The sequence below is a fragment of the Pocillopora verrucosa genome, chromosome 12, assembly GCF_036669915.1.
Source record: "Pocillopora verrucosa isolate sample1 chromosome 12, ASM3666991v2, whole genome shotgun sequence".
NCBI classification, from domain to species: Eukaryota; Metazoa; Cnidaria; class Anthozoa; order Scleractinia; family Pocilloporidae; genus Pocillopora; species Pocillopora verrucosa.
This window is the reverse complement of record NC_089323.1, coordinates 8297708-8303607: the sequence shown is the minus strand read 5'-3', so window position 1 is coordinate 8303607 and position 5900 is coordinate 8297708. Positions and strand designations below refer to the sequence as shown.

Below are 5900 nucleotides of genomic sequence, written 5' to 3'. Positions count from 1 at the left end.
CAATAGAAATTGGCGACAGAGCAGGAGAAGGAACAAGATACGGGAACCTTGGAGTTATGTTTCATTCCCTTGGCGAATATCAGAATGCTAAAGAACATCACGAGAAAGCACTTGCCATCGCGATAGAAATTGGCGACAGAGCAGGAGAAGGAGCAAGAAACGGGAACCTCGGAATTATGTTTTGTTCCCTTGGCGAATACCAAAATGCTAAAGAATATCACGAGAAAGCACTTGCCATCGTGATAGAAATTGGCGACAGAGCAGGAGAAGGAACAACATACGGGCGCCTCGGAAGTGTGTTTTATTCCCTTGGCGAATATCAGAATGCTAAAGAATATCACGAGAAAGCACTTGCCATCGCGATAGAAATTGGCGACAGAGCAGGAGAAGGAAGAAGATACGGGAACCTCGGAACTGTGTTTGATTACCTTGGCGAATATCAGAATGCTAAAGAGTATCACGAGAAAGCACTTGCCATCGCGATAGAAATTGGCGACAGAGCAGGAGAAGGAACAACATACGGGAACCTTGGAGTTATGTTTCATTCCCTTGGCGAATATCAGAATGCTAAAGAATATCACGAGAAAGCACTTGCCATCGCGATAGAAATTGGCGACAGAGCAGGAGAAGGAAGAAGATACGGGAACCTCGGAACTGTGTTTGATTACCTTGGCGAATATCAGAATGCTAAAGAGTATCACGAGAAAGCACTTGCCATCGCGATAGAAATTGGCGACAGAGCAGGAGAAGGAACAACATACGGGAGCCTCGCAAGTGTGTTTCGTTCCCTTGGCGAATATCAGAATGCTAAAGAATATCACGAGAAAGCACTTGCTATCGCGATAGAAATTGGCGACAGAGCAGGAGAAGGAACAACATACGGGCGCCTCGGAAGTGTGTTTTATTCCCTTGGCGAATATCAGAATGCTAAAGAATATTACGAGAAAGCACTTGCCATCGCGATAGAAATTGGCGACAGAGCAGGAGAAGGAACAAGATACGGGAACCTCGGAGTTATGTTTCGTTCCATTGGCGAATACCGGAATGCTAAAGAATATCACGAGAAAGCACTTGCCATCGTGATAGAAATTGGCGACAGAGCAGGAGAAGGAACAACATACCTAAACCTCGGAAGTGTGTTTCTTTCCCTTGGCGAATATCAGAATGCTAAAGAATATCACGAGAAAGCACTTGCCATCGCGATAGAAATTGGCGACAGAGCAGGAGAAGGAACAACATACGGAAACCTCGGAAGTGTGTTTGATTCCCTTGGCGAATATCATAATGCTAAAGAATATCACGAGAAAGCACTTGCCATCGCGATAGAAATTGGCGACAGAGCAGGAGAAGGAACAAGATACGGGAACCTCGGAAGTGTGTTTCGTTCCCTTGGCGAATATCAGAATGCTAAAGAGTATCACGAGAAAGCACTTGCCATCGCGATAGAAATTGGCGACAGAGCAGGAGAAGGAAGAACATACGGGAACCTCGGAAGTGTGTTTGATTCCCTTGGCGAATATCAGAATGCTAAAGAATATCACGAGAAAGCACTTGCCATCGCGATAGAAATTGGCGACAGAGCAGGAGAAGGATCAACATACGGGAACCTCGGAAGTGTGTTTCGTTCCCTTGGCGAATATCAGAATGCTAAAGAGTATCACGAGAAAGCACTTGCCATCGCGATAGAAATTGGCGACAGAGCAGGAGAAGGAAGAACATACGGGAACCTCGGAAGTGTGTTTGATTCCCTTGGCGAATATCAGAATGCTAAAGAATATCACGAGAAAGCACTTGCCATCGCGATAGAAATTGGCGACAGAGCAGGAGAAGGAGGAACATACGGGAACCTCGGAAGTGTGTTTGATTCCCTTGGCAAATATCAGAATGCTAAAGAATATCACAAGAAAGCACTTGCTATCGTGATAGAAATTGGCGACAGAGCAGGAGAAGGAATAATATACGGGAGCCTCGGAAGTGTGTTTCATTCCCTTGGCGAATATCAGAATGCTAAAGAGTATCACGAGAAAGCACTTGCCATCGCGATAGAAATTGGCGACAGAGCAGGAGAAGGAAGAACATACGGGAACCTCGGATCTGTGTTTGATTCCCTTGGCGAATATCAGAATGCTAAAGAATATCACGAGAAAGCACTTGCCATCAAGATAGAAATTGGCGACAGAGCAGGAGAAGGAGCAACAAACGGGAACCTCGGAAGTGTGTTTCGTTCCCTTGGCGAATATCAGAATGCTAAAGAATATCACGAGAAAGCACTTGCCATCGCGATAGAAATTTGCGACAGACGAGGAGAAGGTTTCGCATACTCCAATCTTGGAATGGTGTACAGTAATCTCAATAAAAATTTGCAAGCTAAAGAATATTTGGACAAAGCAGTCGGCGTCAGTATTGCAATCGGTTACAGAGAACTGGAAGTCACGGCTATTGTAGGTTTCGCACATGTTTCTGCTTCTGTAAATGACATTCAGAAGGCAAAAGAACATTGTGAGAAGGCGCTTACAATCAGTAGAGAATGCAGCAATAGAGAATTCGAAGCAAAACTATACCTATCCGTTGGTGGTCTATTCCGATCGTTTAGTGAATATGATAAGGCAGTATATTATTTACAGAAAGCTTGTTCCTTAAGCAGCCAAATCGGACACAAAATGACTGAGTTTCAAAGCCTTCTCGGTATTACAGTTTTAAAGATATTGCAGTTCGAGGTTGTGGAGGCAACTAAATATCTTTTTCAAGCTATTGAAAAATATGAAAAAATCAGAACTCTTCAGAAAGGAAACAGTGAATTTAAAATTTCTCTATTAGAGGAACACGGTACTTTTCCCTACAAGTTACTCACTTACCTCCTTTGTGGTACCGGAAAATTTCAAGATGCTCTCTATGCTGAGGAGCTGGGACGAGCAAGAGTCCTCGCAGAACTCATGGCAGACAAGTACTCCGCTGAAAGCCACATCTCAGCTGATCCACGGTTCGGGATTGAAAACATCGCGAGAAGAGAAAGTAACAGTGTTTTTTTGTACATTTCGTATGAAGATCGGCAAGTTCTGCTCTGGGTATTGAAAGCAAATGGAGACATTTTCTTTCGAAAAACAGACGAAGTGAAAATAGACACTCTTATTGCTGAGTAAGTTTGCGAAGTGGAAGGAGTTTTCAAAAAGAGCGCCAAATGCTTTGGTGTTTTACCCACAGCGAACTGCGAAGACCGATCGCTGGGTGACAACATGACGACATCTCTTCATGAAGAGAGCCAAACAAATCTGCGAGGTGACGAAACCAAAGATACCGGAGGAAGTCATCATTTGTGCTACGAATGGATCATCGCACCTGTGGTAGATTTACTCACAGAGCCCGAAATCATTATTGTACCGGATCGTTTTTCGTACCGAGTCCCATTTGCTGCCTTGCGCGATGAACAAGCCGGAAAGTATTTATCGGAGAAGTACAGAATATGCATCGTCCCTTCATTGACAACTCTCCGGCTTATTCAAGAATGTCCAGCAGACTATCACAGTCAAACTGGCGGACTGGTTGTGGGTGATCCTACGGTTGGCAAAGTGCAATACAATGGACGTCTTACTGACATTACACCATTGTTCTGTGCAAGTAAGGAAGCAGAAATGGTTGGTCAACTGCTGGGCGTTCAGCCTTTATTGGGAAGTCGCGCAACAAAGCAGGCGGTTCTTCAAGCAATACCTTCAGTTAGTCTGATACATGTTGCCGCACATGGAGATGTCGAAAGAGGAGAGATTGCCCTTTCTCCTCAATGTACTACTAACAGTACTCCACAAGAGGAAGACTACCTCCTGACAATGTCCGACATTGAAGGAGTTCAAGTGCGAGCTAAACTCGTAGTACTCAGCTGTTGTCACAGTGGGCGTGGATTGGTTAAAAAAGAAGGAGTTATTGGAATCGCTCGAGCATTCTTAGCATCTGGTGCACGTTCAGTGTTGGTAGCATCGTGGGCTATAGAAGACAAAGCAACGGCGAAGCTCATGAAACATTTCTATAAACACCTTGTGCGTGGAGAAAGTGCCAGTGAATCTCTTCACCAGGCCGTTCAATGGTTGAGAAGCAATGGATTCTCCAAACCTTCCCAATGGGCTCCGTTTGTGTTGATGGGGGATAACGTGACATTTGATTTTATAAAAAAAGGGTAAGTCTGATTATAATGAGCAATTTTCTACGATAAACCGATTAGCACACTTAACTTATTCAGTTCACTCAGTTGTCGTAATTTTTTTGTTTGTTTTTGTCTTTGTTTTTCATCCATAAAATGCCTCGAAAAAGAACTTGATTTTGTCTAGCGCTTGGAGCAAGAAGTTTTTCACAGAAGGCTTTCTAAAATTGGCTTTGAATTAGCGTTTCTTTAGTATGCAATACACTCGGAAATAATTAGTCAAATTCGATGCGATACTACACGTTATGACGATGAAGGTAACTTGAGAAGCTGAAAAAGTTAACTTTATCTGTGAAAAATCAACAAAAATAACAATAAATTGACAATCTTAAAGTCACTTTCGCATCAAGCATGGTATGTTCGACAAGTTTGGACAATTATACCCACTGGAATTGAAGAAGAAAGTAATTTCTTTAATTGGAAATCTGTTCCTTTAACTTTAAGGTGAAATAGTGACAAATTTATAATGTTTTTTTTTTTCAGGAAAGAGGAACTCGAGGAGGACAACAACGAGACGAAGAAGAAACAGAGCGACTACTGATCCTACACAAAGATTCTTATTCCTGTACACTGTCATTCAGTGGACACTGTCAAGTAGTTGATTTCGCGTGCTTTTGTAAGCAAGGCGTAATCGAAAGGCAGCGACGATAAAACCTGCAATTAAGTCGTTTGATCTATTAAGTACACTATCAATAAGAAACTACAGTAAATTGGGATGGGAAAACTGAACACAGGAAATCAGCTTAATGTATAAAAATGTGAGAATGTGGCAAAGTTTCGTCAAAACTCAAAATTAATCCTTGATTTAAATCATTATAATTCTGTTTTCAATTCTCCCGTTGGACGCACATGTGATCATTAAAGAGTGATTAAGACTGTTCACAGGTGCAGGAGATGATAACATAACAAACTAACAGAAGAGGGAACAAAAAGTGCCGAAGTACTGAAGACACAATCTAAAAAAAAAAAAGAGAAGGCAATTATGTAAAAATCAGACAGAGAAGAGAAAAATGTTTGAGAATTACCGCAAAAATCAAACAGTGTTGTAAACAGGGCGCTAAATATTAATCTAAAAGTTAAGTGGAGAAGGGAACAAACAGAGTACAATATACTAAAAGAAAAGTATTAACAAATAGAGAAGAAGACAAACGGTGAACGAATTACTAAGATAAAATTAGGAGAAAACATTGGGCGAGATACTAACGTCAAACAGAAGAGTGCAAACAGTTCGTAAGATATGAACGTGACAATCAGCCAGAATTAAGGAAAGAAACAGAGGGCTAGATTTAAATATAGGAAAGAAATTTTAGTTGAAACAAAGAGTGATGTAGATATTTAGCTAAGAAATCAAACAAAGACGAGAAAAGCATTGTGCAGGATTTGAACGAAATATTTAATCGGAGGAGAGAACGAGCCATGTACAAGACACAACTAAACAAAACTACCAAACAGGGCAGTGAAAAAAAACAGTTCTCAATATAATTGCAACAAACAAAGTTAAAAGAAGAAACAGTGGACTGGACAAAAAGGAAAATCATAGGCATGCAATGCTTGCAAGAGTTATTTTTTCGGCTGTGTGAGTTGAGGAGGGACACTGTGTAACTAATGTTTTCATTTTTGTTAAAGAAAAAGAACCTTAACCTCAAAAAGAACGAAAATAACGCATTAGTTTAGTTAAAACATAGAAAAAAAACGTTCCTGTTTGTCTGAA

At 41.3% G+C, this 5900-nt stretch overlaps 1 pseudogene; it reads left to right on the top strand.

Annotated features, from left to right (window-relative positions):
• Nucleotides 1–2660: 2660 nt before the first annotated feature.
• Nucleotides 2661–5637, top strand: LOC131798287 (tetratricopeptide repeat protein 28-like; annotated as a pseudogene).
• Nucleotides 5638–5900: the final 263 nt, after the last annotated feature.